Source organism: Toxorhynchites rutilus, chromosome 1 (genome assembly GCF_029784135.1).
Source record: "Toxorhynchites rutilus septentrionalis strain SRP chromosome 1, ASM2978413v1, whole genome shotgun sequence".
Lineage (NCBI taxonomy): Eukaryota > Metazoa > Arthropoda > Insecta > Diptera > Culicidae > Toxorhynchites > Toxorhynchites rutilus.
The window spans coordinates 41980500-41999291 of NC_073744.1; the positions used below are offsets into that span (position 1 = coordinate 41980500).

Consider the following 18792-nt stretch of genomic DNA (forward strand, 5'->3'; position numbering starts at 1 on the left):
CGCTAATTGGATACAATCACTCTCGTGGAGGCTGCCGGGCTGCCGCGTCATCGGGTAAACATTATTGGAATAGCGTTCTAGCTGAGCGGTGTCACTGATCTTTGTGGATCCTGAGTCCCTACACAGACAACTGGATGGGAGTCTCGCTATTTGGTACAGCGATGATACCGATCGATAAAGTTAGTAGTTAAACACTGCGATTGAGGTGGTTGCCGTTTGTCATACCGATAAATTACGATTCCGTTCCGCCGTTAAGCGCCAGTACACATTATTGCGGAATTGGTTCGTGGAAATTTGCAAATTTCATCGAAATGCCCATCAATCTGAACTGAGCAGTTTAATTAAGTGGTTCAATTTTTGGTTTGGGATGAAAAATTAAACAAGGATAATGAAAATTTGCGTTCTGGATATTTCCCCCATCTGAATCCGAGCAAATTTGGCATTCGGTGGTTTCCGAAAAGGGCTAGTAAACTCCGCAGGTAAACAATAAAATTGCAGCGGGCTGCATTTGAATAATACAATTGCGCGCCACGGTTCGTATTTCAGGATTCTCCGGGCGTAAATCGCATTAACTGACACAGCGGCGGCGTCGGCGTGGGGCACGATTCCGACGGCTACAATTTGTCCTTTGTTTCGAAGAGTCTCTCAGGTAATTAGTTTTGTGATCAATCGAACCGTGACGGTCCTGACGAGACGCGGTATCATTGTTTCGTGCGCAGGTTGGGAAGGCCAGGAACGTGAGCGTCGTCCAAGAATGCTTATCATCACTGGCGTTTTGACAGAGCCGTCATCGCGGCAAGATGAGGAGAGGAATCCATAAGTGTTCTCGAAGGGCGCTAATTGGCAAGTGTTGAGCATCACATATGAGTATTCGCACCGAGTGATGATTTCATGAATTAGGCACTATGATTGTTATCAGCTGTGTGCGAGTGCTGAGATAATGATTGATGGGAATCCTTCATATGATTTAATCACTAAGCGGTGTGCTTTTATCGCTTGGTGTCACTGATTTGTTCTAATTTGGTAATGAGAAGTATTTCTTTTATAAAATGCAGTGTATCACAATTGTTTGAATGCGTTTAATGTTTAATGCGATTAATGCGTTCAAATATGTCTCACAAAAAAGCTCGTCGATACGCATAGGATATTAGTTCATAATTTAAATTGTATATAATAATCAAAATTGAATCTTTTCAACGAATCTAATTAACTCCATATTCTCTACAGACAACATACCGTTGTACGGGAAACTTTTGACATTTGTGTTATTAACATTTTCTAACATAGAGTAGTGCGGGGCAAAGGTGCGCATTGGCCTATTTGAAGTAAATGAGCATAAAGGGTGTGTCACATCAAATTGCATCACGGAAAAAACGCTGTAGAAATTTAATTTTTAGGAATTATATCTTCAGCTTTCGCTTATAATCAGATAAGAGTGTATAGATCACGTTGGCCATGCTTCACTGTCATTTTTTCGGAAAAATGTCGTAAATTTGGAAAAATGTCGTCGAACGAAAAAGAGCGTCGTGAATTAATCCTGTGCACTCATTTCGAGAATCCGGAGTTGTCACATCGGGACATCGGTAAGATGCTGGGAATCGTCCAATCCACGGTCAGCAGAGTACTAAAACGATACTTCGAGAACCTAACCATCGACCGGAAGGTGAAGAACGGCAAAAATGGATGCTCCGTCAGTGAAAACGATCACAAGCGCGTAGTTAAGCAGTTTAGACGGGATCCGAGAAGTTCGGTCCGGGATGTCGCCAATAAGCTGAATTTGTCAAGTTCATTCGTCCAGCGGACCAAGCAGCGGGAGGGCCTGCGTACATACAAGGTTCAGAAGGCTCCTAACCGCGACGAAAGGCAAAACATGGTGGGGAAGACACGAGCCCGGAAGCTGTACACCGAAATGCTGACGAAGCCGCATTGCCTGGTAATGGACGACGAAACCTACGCCAAAGCGGACTTTCGTCAGCTGCCGGGCCTGTTTTTCTTCTCCGCAGAGGACAAATTCAGCGTTCCGGAGGAGATTCGCAAGCAGAAACTATCCAAGTTTGCCAAAAATTACATGGTGTGGCAAGCGATCTGCTCTCGCGGAAAGCGGAGCGCCCCCTTCGTGATGACCAGCACGGTAAACGGGCAGGTTTATCTTAAGGAGTGCCTACAGAAGCGCTTACTACCACTATTGAAGCAGCACGAGGGCCCGACCATCTTCTGGCCGGATCTCGCTTCGTGCCACTATTCAAAGGACGTGTTGGAGTGGTACGAAGCCAACGGGGTCACCTTCGTGTCAAAGGAAATGAATCCGCCCAACGCGCCGGAGCTTCGCCCAATAGAGAAATATTGGGCGATTTAAAGCAGGCCCTCCGGAAGAACCCAAAAGTTGTCAAATCGGAGGCGGACTTCAAGAGAAAATGGATTTCTGTTCAAAAAAAACTACAACCTGACGTTGTACAGAACCTTATGGACGGGGTAATGAGGAAGGTGCGAGCATACGGGCTTGGGCTCGAAGTATGAATAAAAGGAAAATGCCAAAAGTTGTTTAATAGTTTTTATTTTACTGTCTAAAATTTTCAAAAGGATCGGTCTACTGGGCGAATTTCTACAGCGTTTTTTCCGTGATGCAATTTGATGTGACACACCCTTTAAAAAATCGACAACAGTGTATGCGTTTGATACATTATTACACTAGCACCTCACACATATAAACAAGATACATTTCATGAAAGAGGCAAAACGTTATGAGATAAAAAGAGTTTTACGATGTTTTGATCTAATTTATTCAATCTTGATGACGATTTAGTTAACTAAAATAACTGGAAAGTACGAAGCTACACTGTCAAGGAAACCTTCATTCTATAGTAGATGATAGTGCGTATTCGTTTTCGTGAAAAAGTTAAACAGCATTTTTTAAAAATTCGATTTGTTCAAAAATTGCTCGTGGGGCAAAAGTTCGCACCAGCGTTTTGCTTTTAAAAAAATAAAATAAATAAATAAATGTTTTATCCAAATTTTTAACGGGGCCCACAAGAAGAAAACTGATTTGAAGAAATGCACTCCAGAAATGCTCAAATGGCCCTTAGAGGGTTTGGGAGAGAGTCTCGAAGCGTCGGATTGCGGCAGACCTCGGTGTTTCTGAATCAGCTCTGAGGAAGATGCCCATATCAGTAAGTGATATATGATTTGAATCTTCATTTATTGACATGGGATGTGTCAGCGAGCAACTGGGGCGGTTCAGACAAGTATTTAGGAGTGAGCAGTCTGAGGATCCGGCGGACCTCTGTAGAGCACTGGACAAATCTTTTTATGGTATGACTCGCAAAGATTTACGTCGTCTTGCGTTTGATTTTGCCGAAGCCAACAACCTCCAACACGAACTCAACAAAGTTGCAAAACTGGCAGGCAGAGATTGGGCTTCTAGCTTCATGAGGAACCATCATCTGTCTCTGCGAACCCCACAACAGCGCAACGAAGCAACAGCGCTTCAAGGCAGAGCATTGGAATCCTCAGAACCGAAATCCAAGATGAGGAAGAAAAATAAAAAATTGCTTAAAAATAATTCAAAATGAATTTCAAATAAAAAATGGTTTTATCTCCACCATGCATTCAATTCAATAACGGTTATGTTTCGTTAATGGTTATGTTTTCACAATTAACTAACTTCAGATAAATATTGTTTTTTTTCAACAATGAGTTTCAAATAAATCAAGTGAAGGTAACTATGTACTTCTAAACTTGATCTATATGAATAAAAATGATTTGATGTCCGTTCCACACGATTTAATGCAAGAACGGAGCAACGAATTTAAACAGTATCAGTATCAGGATTGATGTGTCTTAGTCTGCATCAGGTTTATATGTCAAAAAAGAAAAAATATATCGCGAGTATAGATTACTTACATAAAAAATAATTTCTGTGGGAACTTGAGTGTACGAAATGATTCATATCAATATATCAATTGTGGGTGGGACGAAGTTCGCCGGTTCAGCTAGTTTGTTAATAAAAAGAATTCTGCTTAAAATGTTGGACATTTTCAGATTTTTTTCGATTTTTCGATTTTCAAAAAACTCTAATTTTGACCGCTTTGCGCCACCTTCCCTTAAGTGCGATTGAGCTGATATTGTTCATAGGGTGTTATTTCGAGATGGTGAACATTATGTATAGGGTAACTTTTTGAAATTTTAAGGTCGATTTTTTCCCATACATTCATTGACCGATATAGTGGTTCTCAGATTCTCATCAAAAGTGGTAATTTTGTTGTTTATCGCAAAACATTAATCCCGTATTTTTTTATTTTTTATTAGGATGCACATTTCCTTTTAGGGTGGTCCGAAAAACCATTTTCCACGTTTTCCCAAAAGTGACATTTTTCAAAAAATCATAACTTTTGAACCACTAAATCGATTTAGGCGATCGAGACATCAAATTGAATCCAATGAGCTAGTTCATTATTAAAAAATATTGAACCTGCAAAGAGAATGGATTTTATTTTCGTAATAATTGATCGTAGTCGTTTTTTATTGTTTTCATGATCCTTGAGCTAGAGGACGCTATATTTTTTAATACTTTTTCTTGAAAGCTGAGGATTTTTTACATACCATATCTCGATATCAAAGATGCTATTTTTTCGTACTCGAGTTATGGGAAGGGAAGGGGTTTTTTTCTGACAACAACTTTTTCCATGTTTTGTTTTTGAAAATTACTATTAATGTTTAATTTGTAACACTTGCATGTATAAATTATCGCGATTTACATGTTCTGCAAACTCTTTTCTATTTAGAAACTTGTCAAGAACATGTCAAACGCGAGAATTTACACTCAAAAATATTATTTTTCGGAAGTCTTCATACATAAATGCCTTATATTCATATAAGTTCATATTTTAATGAGGTCTAAAACATTGTCGAACGTGTTATATTGCTATTATTACTATGAACAAAATTAGGATTAATGACATCTTTTTAAAGAAAACAGGAAAAAATTGGTGTTCGAAAAACTTTTTCCCTGTAAAAGGGCCCGTCTTCCGATGTATGATGACTTGTTGGAAATTTCAAGGGCTAATCATAATTTTTTTTCGAGAATTTTAGAAAATACATTTTTAAGAAAATTGAATTTCAATTTATGAATTTTTGTTTTTAGAGTAACAAAGAAAAACAAAGAAAAAAATGGCCCTTTTCAAAAAGTAGTCTAACTTTGTTTTTGGAGATTTAAAGTATGTTTAAATTGCTTAACTGACCAATGTCTTTACACCCACAACGTTTTACTGCAATCTGTGATGTTGTTTCCAACGGCCAGTCGAGTTAGCATGAGATTTGTCGGGTAGCTTAATGAAAAATATAACAGATAAATTAATTTTATTCCGGACCTTCCATGTGTATAGTTAGAAACCATTAGATTGTCTCATCAAAATATTGAATCTGATCAAAATGGATATCCGGGAAAAATGTATGAAAGCCTGTCCACGTTAAATTTCGGACACTTTTCTTTCAGTGTATTTTATGAAATATTTCACTAATCAATGAAATAGTTCACTTACATGACAGCTGAAACCCTCCTCTTTATTTCGATGTCCAACATGTTTACATTTTTCTTCAGTTTGGTAAAATGGTGTCGAATCAAGTGGAAGTACGCAAACGCATTTTGCGCGAATGGCAGAAAAATCCAACACTGTCGGTACGCGATCTCGCCAAAAAGCTAAAACTCCCGAAGAGTACCGTGTTTAGTGTGTACAAATCGTTTGACCAGCGCTTAACTGTGGATCGGAAGGTTGGAAGCGGAACAAATCGAAAAGTATGCTTCCGACAAATGGACCGAAAGGTGGTTGCCATTATTGAGAAACATCCCAACCTTTCAGTTAGAAATGTGGCTCGAAAGGTTGGAAAATCAAAATCATATGTATAAAAAGTGAAGCAGACGCATGGACTGAAGGTGTACAAAGTGAAAAAGGTGCCCAATCGTGATGATAAGCTAAATTTTACTGCAAAAGCCGTGCTAAGGTGCTCTACACCCAGTTTTTGCAAAAATGTACATGCACCATATTGGACGATGAAACTTATGTTCTCGAAAACTTCAAACAGCTTCCGGGTCTCGCTTTTTATACTGCAATGCGAAGGAATGCCGATTCCGGACCAAGAAGCAGTCTAAATTCCCCAAAAAGTACTTGGTTTGGCAAGCCGAAAATCCAAATCTTTCGTCTCTACCGGCACTATCAACTATGATGTCTACGAGAAGGAATATCTCCAGAAGCGATTGCTACCATTCATAAGAAGCCACGACTCTCCAGCGTTGTTTTGGCCAGATTTGGCCTCTTGTCACTATGCAAAATCCATCCTGGAATGGTATAATGCACATGAGGTCAAATATGTGCCAAAAACAGCAAATCCACCGAACTGTCCAGAACTTCGCCCAGTGGAAAAATACTGGGCTCTGATTAAGTGAAAACTATTCGAAACTAATAAGAAAGCGAATGGCATTAATAATTTTAAGAGGAGATGGAAAAGCGCCGCCACCAGCATATCTGAGGATACTGTACGGAACCTAATGGCAGATGTTCCCAAGAAAGTTCGTGAATCTTACAGAAAACGTAATTAACATCGAAGTAAGCTTTCCTTGTTTTAGATATAAGTCTATTTTACTGAAATAAACAATCGGTTTTGTTGTATTGCGTGAATTTTTGTTTTATTGGCATGATCTTGGTGTCCGAAATTTAACGTGGACAGACTTTACCTGAATTCAATCAACTTAATTTATGAGATAAAAAAGCAATCAAATTGATCTGAGAACCACTATATTGGTTAGGCATCATCCCATTGAAGTCAGATGATACCTTTCTCACATAAAAAATATACATATCCGGAATCTTTCATGAGGTGATAGAGGATCATATTTGATCATATTTGATGAAAAAAAAAATCCTTCTACGCATATGATCGAATTTCAACAATGACAGAGCCATTGAACTCATTTATTTGTTTCGTGCTCTGTTTGCCTCAAACCGACTTTTGAGCTTGAGCTTGGGTAGACTGTACATTTCGTAGTTGCTCTCCGTGATTAACCTGAACCAGCGAAATTGTACAAATAACGATGTCGGCCACGTCCTTACCAGGAGAAGGGAAGGAATTTTAGTATGATATTCGCCGCCCGAAGGCCGAAAAGGTGGGCTCTATAACATAACTCCCTAGCGATTATTATGGGATTATTATAGTTGATAGTGGATAGATGTTAAAATCAGGATTCACTAAGGTTACTGATGTGATTATTTGATCGCGAACTATTGGCCACTAGACGAAACAAAAATCTGAAAATTTCATATCTCACAACACGTGACAGATATTATTTTCGGTATCCTGATAAGGTGTCCGCGACCAAAGCGCGAATGTTGAGAGAGTATTCCATATTCAAATGTCCATCCCTATCCTTATTCCCATCCAATCCATTCCCCACCCTTCAATAATTCAATGTGTGGTGCAAGATACAACTACATATAGCAGCATATCCTGACTATAACATATAGAGTGACAAATGAAAAAAATGGGGGTCTCCGTAGTCACATTGGTTGCGCGTTCGCTTAGTAAGCGATCGATCGTGAGTTCAAAGCTCAGGGTCCTCAATTGACCATCTTTGTGTTGTTACAGAATAACTACGTTCACGCAACAATCGATCGATCCACGGTCGAAATAAGATCAATTCATCCAAACAAACTGCTCTGCTCTGCTAGATACATCGGGCTGCTGTTCTATAAATAACACAACAATGATCAATCAACTGTCTCCGCTGTCCGTTAGACCAGATAATGGAGAACAGACGGAAAACTCTTACGCCTAAATGGCTACTGTGTAAATGTATACCATATGCAATAGTATAGAAGAGAATACTCTAACGCCGAAAAAAATGGCAACTGTGTAATATGCTTATTATAGATATGATAAACATGTGACATGTACACGATTGAAATTCGGCTCTGTTACAGTTAAAATGCTAATGAGCCTAAAATAAACAAAAGGGATAAAAATGAGAAGAATCATGCTATGTTCCATCCCATTCCCTACATTTGTACGTGAAGCATAGCGAATAAATTCCGGTGTTTTATTCCCAAAGAGTTTAGCAAGTATTCCTGTGTCATTGATTTACCCAAGTGTTCAAATCCAGAGCTATCTTGAATTATAAACATCGTGTTTGTTTTCACATGTCTATATTTGTGTATCATTTTTCGTGTTGGGGATAGACACTCAACACTAGCGAGAATCATGTTCGAATTCAAACAAAAACATGGAATTTTCACATCGCGTGGACATGTGTAAGTGTTTTTCGGAAGACTGGTGGCAGCCTCACAATCCGATCGGCCTGGGTTCAATCCCAGCTGGGGTCGTTGGGATTTTCTGAGGCGAAAAATCTCTAGTTACGTCGTCTTTCGGAAGGGAAGTAAAAAAAAGTTGGCCCGACTCATCAGTTGTTGAGTCTGATAGGTAGGAACAGGTGGAGTCGCCTCCCTGATGTCGGCGATTGGCACTGAAGTGGCGGAAATGGGCCGACAAAAAATAAGCGAAGATAACAAAATTGTAATCTTCTAAAATCACGATTTTAACTCCACAGTACTTTTAATAGCAAATTGAATTTTATTTTTACTTCGATATGTTATATGTTTTCTTGCAATAAATCATAGTTGAAACATTTTTTTTAAACTGATATAGGATAAATGATCTTGGTTTTTCAAATTTAGGGTATTTCCACGCAACTAGTAAATGCAAATCCATTTTTCTTCATGAAAATCACACATAATCAAGACGAGTTTGGGTTTGTTGAAAAGCCCTCAGACTCTAATTTCTAATTCTAGCATAAGGCGTTGAAATTATTCAAATATTTATGTTTTTTTAACGATTTTCCCCAAAGAGAAATTATGATCATAATTTGTCCATCTCTGATCGTGGTTTGTCCAGCGAATTTAAAAGTAGATGTTGCATTTCTCATTGCTTGAGTTTACTGTCATCATATTGATCCATTAATACTTTGGGCTTTCTTTATATATATTCGCGAGAAGTATATTATATTTTTTCAACACGTTGAGTGTGAGTGTGCTATGCGCGAAGGACATCATAAACAAAGTGCAGCGCGCCATGCGGGTGCCATAGAAATCATGTGGACAAAACAACATTATTGAATCGGATGTTTCGATTCCACGGCGTGCTCAGCAATTGGGCTTGTCAAACACATCATTGTGGCGAACTTTTCATTTGGACTTGCACCTACATCCATTAAAAGTCCAACTGGTACAAAAATTAGAGCGTGGTGACCATGGAATGCGTCGGGCATACGTCGATTGGGTGAACGAACAACAGCAGCAAAGTGCTGAATTTTCGCATCAAATTTTCTTCACCCAAAATTTCCGTATATGAGGCTCAGAAAATCCACACGTGATTGTTGAGAGGCCATTGCATCCGTCAAAAGTCACTGTTTGGTGCACATTATGGTCTGGTGGAGTCATCGGGCCGTATTTCTTTGAAAATGAGGACGGCGAGACGGTAACTATGAATGGTGAGCGCTATGGCCGCATGTTAACCTTTTTTTTGCCACAAATTGAAGATATGGATACGGATGACATGTGGTTTCAACAGGACGGCGCCACGTGCCACACAACACGACCGAACATGGCCATATTTCGAACGAAATTTGAGGGACGCATAATTTCGCGTTTTGGTGATGCCAATTGGCCGTCCAGATCATGCGATTTGAACCCGCTAGACTTTTTTTTGTGGGGTTATGCGAAAGACCTTGTCTATGCCAACCCTCCGCAAACTCTTGAACATTTGAGAGACAACATTCGTGAAGTTATGACCGAGATACCGCCCCATATGTGCCGAAAACAAATTAAACACAAATTTCTACATTACTCGGAAATTAATCAAGCAAATGAAACGAAATTTGGCATATGGAGGTTTTAGGGTGCAATAAATAACTTTATGGTGGTTAGACTCTCCACACCCCTCTCTAAAGGGGGGCTGCCATACAAATGAAACACAAATTTCTGCATTACTCGAGAATTATTCAAGCAAATAAAACCAAATTAGACATATTGTAGTTTTAGGGTGCAATAAATGTTTCCATGGTGGTTAGACTCTCCACCCCTCTCTCTAAGAAGGGGCTACCATACAAACGAAACACAAACTTCTGCATAACTCAAGAACTAATCAAGCACAATTTGGGATGCGAGGGTTTTTGGGTATGAGTAATGTTTCTATGATGGCATGACACCCCTTCCTCCTCTGGACAGGAGAGGGGGTCCCATAAAAATATTACACATATTTCATCCAAAAGTATTCCAACTAAACATGACAATTGAAAATTTTCGGAAAACTCTGAAGGAAAAAGGAAATGAAGGAAATTCGGAAAATAAATTCCCATATGTTCTACAATTACATAGTGACAAGTGCTGTTAGTCCATTTGATGTTAGCGCTAGCGGAATTGATCTTTGTTCGAAACTGGAAATGGATTTTAATGTGTTGTGTTGTGTGTTGTGTGTTGTGTTGTGTTTTGAATGTGTTGATAAGAGCAGAACTCGAGGAAGGAATTGTCCGTTTTAGGGCTGTGTTTTATTTATCATATATTCTGTATAATACATTTATTTCATGTAACGGAGAAACATGTTTTTTGCGAGTGGTTGAAAAATCTTGAACGGAAGTGGTTGAATGTTATTTGCGAGTGGTTGAAAATAATCTGATATTATAATGATGAGTTTTGTTAGAAATACTAGGAATTTTATAGTACAAGGTAAATTCAACGGGGTTAATCAATCAACGAACAGTTCTGTGATTGGACCCATGAACTTGCTCATAGTAAGAATACGTGAATGTTTGAAGGTATTGATGACAAAAAACAAATTTTGAGCGGGACGAAGTTTGCCGGGTCAGCTAGTATACTAGAAAACTACTGTAATTCATGAAAAAGATAATTTTTTTTTTTAAATATTCGAATATCTAATTTGACACAGGAGCATTCAAAGCAGTGGACAAACCATGAAAATATTTCCGACTGGACAAACCAAAATTATTTACCTTAATCGAGTGCAAAGTAGCACAGAATCAAGTCATATATGTATAATCCAGTCCGAACTGTATTATATTTTGCACAAAAACAAACATATCTTTTAACACAGTTGTTGGAACATATTAAATAATGAGTGAATTATAATACAATAGGAAGAACGTTGTGTTGCCCACATAATTATCCATTTTTCATTTTTCCATTTCATTTTTCATGTATCAATTCTATCAGATTATTCGCCATGGTCTCATTAGCTATTCACCATTACCTATGTTCCTTTGTTACTGTTTCCTTCGGTTGTTATTCCGAGCATCTTATCAATTCAACGCCACTACTTGTTATCATCCTCATTCTTTATACCAAAAAATATCAAGTCATGGAGAGAATGCCGGACTGGAAAAAAATCAATTAAAATATTTTTCCACTTTCGACGCTTTCCTGCTTCTCGCGAATATATTGTAGAAACGACACGAGAAAGATTTATGTGATTCATGGTTTGGTAGAATTTCATCTTACGGCCTCCTGCAGTAACTAAAGTTAATAAATTTCCTGCCTCCCTCTTTCTCTCCCGTGCGTGCGGAAAACATTGAGGCACGGAGTGCATCTCCGGAACTCCGTTAAGCAAACCAGCCGTCGAATTATGTCAGCCTTCGGTTCGGGGCGGCAGCGCGGTCGAAATTGAGCTTCGCTGCTTGAACCCTATCATTAACCAAACAGTACCTGTTGTAAATATCAGTGGCCCTGCCCAGGGTGACCGGCGGGTGCCTGGGTCCTGCCGATGGGACAACGAGCGGAGTTTCGCTTCGCTTCGATAAAATAATCGGAAAAAAAAAAAAGTCACGTTTTGATGGAAGGCACACGCGAACGCTCTCAAGATCCTCTCCCGGTGAACCACATTAAATAAATTCATTGCGGCTCGTTGGGGCCGATCACCACGGCGGGATGATGCTCTCGGCCGATTTGTTATGGCAGGATGGGAAATTGATATAATTATGATTGATTTACATGTTTCTGTTTTTGAAGGATTGATTGCACTCTCGCCTTGCTCGCTGTAAAAAAAATGGTTGGGATACTTTTTGGTTGCAATTTTATCCTTTGGTCTGATTTTTTATCTTTATTATGCTGTTATTCTGGAGAATGAGAAAAAAAAAACAAAAGCAGGTACGGAATTATGTTGTGTGCAATTATGTAAAATGTCGGTTTGGGCTGATGGCTTAACGCGATAACGGAGGGCTTCCAAAAACCGCTCATGGGTCATGTAGTGTTAATGATGATTTTTCAATTTGTACTTTCGGCTCCAGAAGGCGGATTTGCATTTGTACGTGTTATTTCTGAACGCGGATTGCTGGCCTTTAATTTGGGGTGGAATGATTGAAAATAAATTGACTTCGAATAAGAATATTTGAAATCACTTGATTCTGTTTGCTTTATGCGTTGGTTAGATGTTTGATACAATGAATGAATCTGATAAAAGGTATTATTGTAGTTTTATGAGCACATTAATTAACAGGTTTATTTTTTTTAATGAGTGTAAACATTTTATTTTTATCTCGAAAATAAAACTCAGTGAGTTTCTGTGCCAAAACTTCCTAATATGTACGAATAGCTCGTTCTAAAATTTTTTTAGGCTTATGACGAATTTCATGATAACTCGACTGGCCGTTGGAAGCATCATCTCAGATAGCAGTTAAGCGTTGTGGGCATCGTTGCCAACTATAATTTTAAAAAATCAGGAAGAATGAAAATGAAAATGAGGAGAAATCGGGATAGCTCATATTGGGTTGTCAGGAAACAAACGCATAATTTTCAATCAAAACACGGAGTGATGGTTCGCTTTGTAGTAGCTCATAGTATAGAACACATTCCAAATGCCACCAGAAACAGAGTATGACTTTCTTCGGGCGAAGCGAAGCGATTCTCATAGGAAGATACAATTCATTAAAGATTTCTCAGTCATAGGAACCTTCACATAGTAACGATATACGTAACCAAGCTTCACCTGATGCTCATGAACGATGGTTTCAAATAACTGGAGAGAACCTGCTAAATCATTTGCCATGCACCGAGTTTTTTTTGTGACCAGCGTCTAGATTCGGTCATCATCAGTGGCCGCCCGAACTTTTCGAACAACCTAATTTTCTTCAATAAATGAGTGTTCTTATTTCTAAAAGTCTTATACATCGATTTGTTGCATTTGGAAATTTTTTTGCTGCTTAAATATTGCTGCTGCTTGTATTTTTTATTATTCACTTCTACATAATTCATAGCGGCCAATATTTCTTCCATTGTTTCCTCTCCTAGTCTATGTCTAACCTTTGTTTTATTAAGATCGAATTAATACATTCGTTCTACCAATCCTGAGGGATGTAAACTATTTTATATGCATGGTATAAACCCTCGCATAAGTGGAAAAGCTAGTGTTTCACCAGATCGTTTGATCGTTCATATTTTTTTCCGATTTTCCTACAGCATCACTACAGTCAATTGTAGAGAAATCAATATTCATTTTTTTCAGAATTCATGCTTTGGTATGAATCTTTATTCAACAAATAAGGAAAGCATACCAGCAGTGGAAGACTTGTTGAGTTTTCCCACATTTAATCTGACTACCAAGTTTTTATTTTTTTTGACTGTTAATTCGAAAATTTTCTCTTGAGTAATTTTACACTCTCAAAGATATTTGTACATCAATAACTCTGGGGCTACATCTACATACACATCATCCTCAATAAAGCAGTGTTGTTCCTCAAACTTAATCTCGTTATAATTTCATGAATTTATCAGACAATCTGGTTTCATGAAATTTTCTAGCCACGAAAAATTTGAGTTTACAGAAAAAAAGTACAGATTTGCATCAAGAGAATTCAATTTAATGGGAGCTTTATTCAAGTGCGGATCGGAGAGCTATTATGACAGTTCTCATTACTAAGAAAATTTTGGCAATTTTTCTTCTGATAAAGTAAAAAGTACAAAAATCAGGCAAAATTTTGTGTTCGTGAGGATAGGAAACGAGCTAAAAAATCTGGGAATCCTGCAAAATCAGGAATATTGGAAACTCTGATTGTGGGCGTAAACACATGGGTCTTTTACTGCCCATGATTGCATAGGAGACGTAAAAAACCATTAGTGTTGGGAAAACGCATTTTTGTTGTTTTTTGGCCTACAAGCAAAACCATGCAAATTTCCGATGAAATGATCTGTCCAGTTGATTGATATTATCGGCAAAAAGAGGGCCTAGGAGATTTTGAGGATTAAAACATATTTTATTAGTATTTTTTTCCTGAAGAATATTCTAGGATATGACAAGAACAGCAGGTTCGTGTTTTCTTCAATTAATTGAATTTGTAAAGGCAATCTGCAATGTTGGTAATTTTAGCAATATGATATACCGATATCACGATCCATCGCATAAAGATGGTGGAGTGACTTACACCAACGGTATGAGTCAATGCTGAGTATGTGGAATATTTCAATGTTGAATCCGAGGAGTTATAATGCTAAGAACCAATATTATTTTAATTTTACTACTGATCTGATTGTTTCATTATCTGCTTGAAGATTCAAATGCAGAAATTTAGGTAATTATAACATTAAAAAACTCAATTGCTTCTCTTTGTTCATCGTGTACAGGAAATAGTAATTATATGAGCAGCGTTTTAGTGGTTTTTTATAATCATTTATTAGAAAACACTAAGTAAGAAGACACTATTGTGACAGACATGTTTGGACTCTACAAAGAATGTGATTCAAATGTAGATTTAGCTTATAGCTCATAATACTTACAATTGTTGATTTTCGAAGGATGTATGAAGGCTCTATGGAACTACGTCTGTTATGCGGACAAACAGTGATTTTTCGAAAACGTTTTCTCAAAGTTGCTCAAATGTTTTCGAACAAAAAATGTTTGTTTGCATGTTGAGCAAACGTATCACATTGTGTAGAATGCGAAACAACGGAAAAGTCGATTTTGTTCATTTTGTCGTTTACGTCTCCTATACAAACATGGGCAGTTTGGGTAACATTGCAGACTTGAAATATTCTAAAAAGAACAACTTTTTGGAAAGGGTCAAAAAATCATAGCTTGAGCTTGGGTAGACTGTATAATTCGTAGTTGCTCTCCGTGATTGACCTGAACCAGCGAAATTGCACAAAGAACACACCGAATGACGTCCTTACAGTCACCAGGGAAAGGGAAGGAATAATAGTATGATATTCGCCGCCCTTTGGTTCCCTGGCGTTTATCATGGAGGGGATAGTTGTTAGTGGGGAGAGATAAGAATCAGGATTCACTGAGGTAAGTGATGTGATTAAATAGACACGAACTATCGACCTCTCGATGGAAAGAAATTGCTAAACTTCAATGTGTCACAACACACATCAGAGATAATCCTGAGAAGGAAAACCTGTGTTCTGTTATTTATCGCGTAAAAAGAATAACTTTTTGAAAAGGGCCAAAAACTATAATATCTACAAAATTATGATCAAAGAATGAAATGTAAGAAAATTATTTGAATCTTCATAAAAATACCATTGTTTTTAAATTTTACTAAAAGAAAATATGTTAAAACATTCTAATTTTAATTTTTCTCAAAAATTTAGCATTATGTTGTGTATTCGACAAAGATCTGATTAAAATATGAATTTTTGTCGAAGACGTCAACTTTCTATCTTTATAGTTTTTGGAATATAATGCATTTTTATATGAAGACTTCTGGAAAAAAAATGTTTTACTCGTAACATTTTTGTGTGTAAATTCTCACGTATGACATATTCTTGACATGTTTCTGAATATAAAAAATTAGCAGAGCATGTAAATAGCGCTAATTTATACATACAAGTGTAACGAATTAAGCATTAATAATTAGTTTTCAAAGGAAATAATGAAAAAGTTATTGTTCGGAGCTTTTTCCTTTCTCTTCCGATGTTTGGATGACTTTTTGGGAATTGTATTTGCTATTCATATCTATCTTTTCAGAATTGAAAAATTATTTCTAGAAAAATGAATTTTAATTTTCAAAATATGGTTTTTTTGAATGATTTTTTTTCCAAAAAAAAATTTGTGTCATATTTTTTAAAAATTTTACACCAAAATGTTACGAGTTGAACATTTATAGTAATTTGAAAAAAAAAAAAGGAAAAAGTTGTTGTCAGAAAAACTTTTCCCTTGTATAGGTGCCCATCTTCCAATGTATAGGTGACTTGTTGGAAATTTCAAGGGCTATTTATATCTATTTTTCAGAATTTTAGAAACACATGTTTTCGAAAAAAATTAATTTGAATTTTCAAAATATATTATTTTTCGAAGTTTTTTTTTGATATTTTTAATGGAAACCTAAATAAATTTCCTACATTTCATCCTTTGATTAAATATTTGTAAGTCCGATAAACTTTTTTATGAGAATTTTTTTTGAAACTTTGATTGTTTTTCAACTTTTTTTTCGAAAAATCTTGATTTAAAAGCTATAAGATCTACAAAATTTCGATTAAAGAATGAAATGTAAAAAATTTATTTAGGTTTCCATTAAAAATATCAAAAAAAAACTTCGAAAAATAATATATTTTGAAAATTCAAATTCATTTTTTTCGAAAACATGTGTTTCTAAAATTCTGAAAAATAAATATAAATAGCCCTTGAAATTTCCAACAAGTCACCTATACATCGGAAGATGGGCACCTATACAAGGGAAAAGTTTTTCTGACAACAACTTTTTCATGTTTTTCTTTCAAATTACTATAAATGTTCAACTCGTAACATTTTGGTGTAAAAATTATCGCGATTTACATGTTATGAGAACTTTTTCATGTTTAGAAACATGTCAAGAACATGTCAAACGCGAGAATTCACACAAAAATGTTACTAGTAAAACATAATTTTTTCGGGAGTCTTCATACAAAAATGCCTTATATTCCTGAAACTATAAAAGATAGAGAGTTGAAGTCTTCGATAAAAGTTCAAATTTTAATTAGATTTAAAATTTTGTCAAATACACTATATCGCTATCTTGATTTCAAACAAAATTAGGATCAGTTTTAATTTTTTCAAAGAAATTTGTTAGAAAAACTTTTTCTCTGTTAAAATGTTAATCTTGCGATGTATGGAAGACTTGTTGAACATTGTAAGAGCAATTCATAGATTTTTTTTGAGAATTAAAAAAAAATTTTTTTGGGAAAAATGAATTTTAATTTTTGAAATAATTTGTTTTCAACAAAATTTAAAAAAATGATATTTTTTTATGAAAATTGAAACAATTTCCTTCTTTCATCCTTTCACCAGAAATTTTTAGGTATGATAGTTTTAGATTCATATTTTTTGTGAAAAATGAAAAAAAAATTTTTGGTCTTTTTAAAAAAGTAGTAATTAATTTTTAATGTTTCAAAGATGCAAAGTTGCTTAATAGACCCAACCAAAGGGTTTCACTGCTATTTGAGATGGTGCTGCCAACTCCTAAGATGAGTTGTCATGAAGTTCGTCTGTTATAAATATACTTTATTATTCAGTCTATATTGTCCCTTTTCACAGTTTTCTTAATTAACTTAGTTAAGCAAACTGCTTCATTTTAAACTTTTTTTTATAAGTATTCACCAACGTGAACTAAATTGGACGATTCCCAAACAATTCTAACATACCTTAAATGTTCACACCGCTCCTCCGAAAAGTTTTCCAGTTATTGCGTGTCCTCCATCATTGAGATCACTTCACGAATCTATAGTGCATACAACAGTCCATAGGGATCACTTCTATGTGGCTTCCGGAGAACTTCGTCAAACACACTTCGGGTTTCAGTTCAGTAAATCACACACAGCAAGTTTATACACTTCTGACACTGTAACCGATTATTTGGAATAATCCAAGTCCAGGCGATAAAATCCATAACAATGATCCATAAATTTCTGGATCTACGCTACGATACTCCACTTCACAATTTGCTACTCTCTGCAATCGTAACTGAAAGTAGTGGGTCCCGAAACTATATTCACTTTCGAAGGTCCGAGAAAAGAAAAATCTGATCTCGAATTTTCCAACCACTCCGGAAAGTCACACACAGATTTATGCACTGTCCGATTTTCCGCAGCGTACGATCCTGCAGGATGAAGGTATCGGCCCACAGTATGTCCCGAGGCGATGGCGAATCACTCACAATAACTTCTCAGAAGGATGCGAAAACCTTCCGCATCGCGGCGCTGTCGATTACAAAGTATTGGCTAAGCGCTGATTACACCAGGTACTTATATACCTTTCAAGTGGCTCTTCCCGATGATCCAAAGCGCGAGTGAGAACGCGCTAGATCTGGCGGAACAACGGACCAGAAGAAGAACGGTGTGGAGGATACAACACGCAAGCCATCGGAGACGCCAAAATCCGCCCAGGGCATCGGGGGGGAAGCTTTGTGTTGCGCGTCGCGAGTTCCTGCGCGACAGTCGATCCTATCCTGATCCAGTATCTTTTTTTTTGCTCCCTCCCTCTCTCTGTGCTGCTGTTTCTTTCGAAGCCCGGAGTCCCGAAGTTTGGCGAACTCTCTTACCAAAGCGCGAACCAGGATGCCAAAAGCGAATTTGCGAAATAATCTGGAAGAGAGCACGATCCAGAGAAAGAGATGCGAACAAAAAGGAAACATTGGTACTGAGAATCAGTTGAAGCGATCCGAGTGTTCGAAAGTTTCGCCATTATCAGAGAAGCTTAAATGCCTCGCAGAAGCGTCTAAGAGGCTCACGTGCGAGCTGCGGGTGAAGCTTATTAGTGCGTCTGATTAAG

At 37.1% G+C, this 18792-nt stretch overlaps 1 protein-coding gene across 3 annotated transcripts in view; it reads right to left on the reverse strand.

Annotated features, from left to right (window-relative positions):
* LOC129761968 (mucin-2-like) overlaps positions 1-18247 on the reverse strand; it is a 246997-nt gene extending 228750 nt beyond the window's left edge. For all 3 annotated transcript variants that reach the window (XM_055759834.1, XM_055759835.1, XM_055759833.1), the window contains exon 1: positions 17667-18247. The gene's annotated coding sequence lies outside the window, so the exon portion shown is untranslated. The remainder of the gene's footprint in view (positions 1-17666) is intronic.
* Positions 18248-18792: the final 545 nt, after the last annotated feature.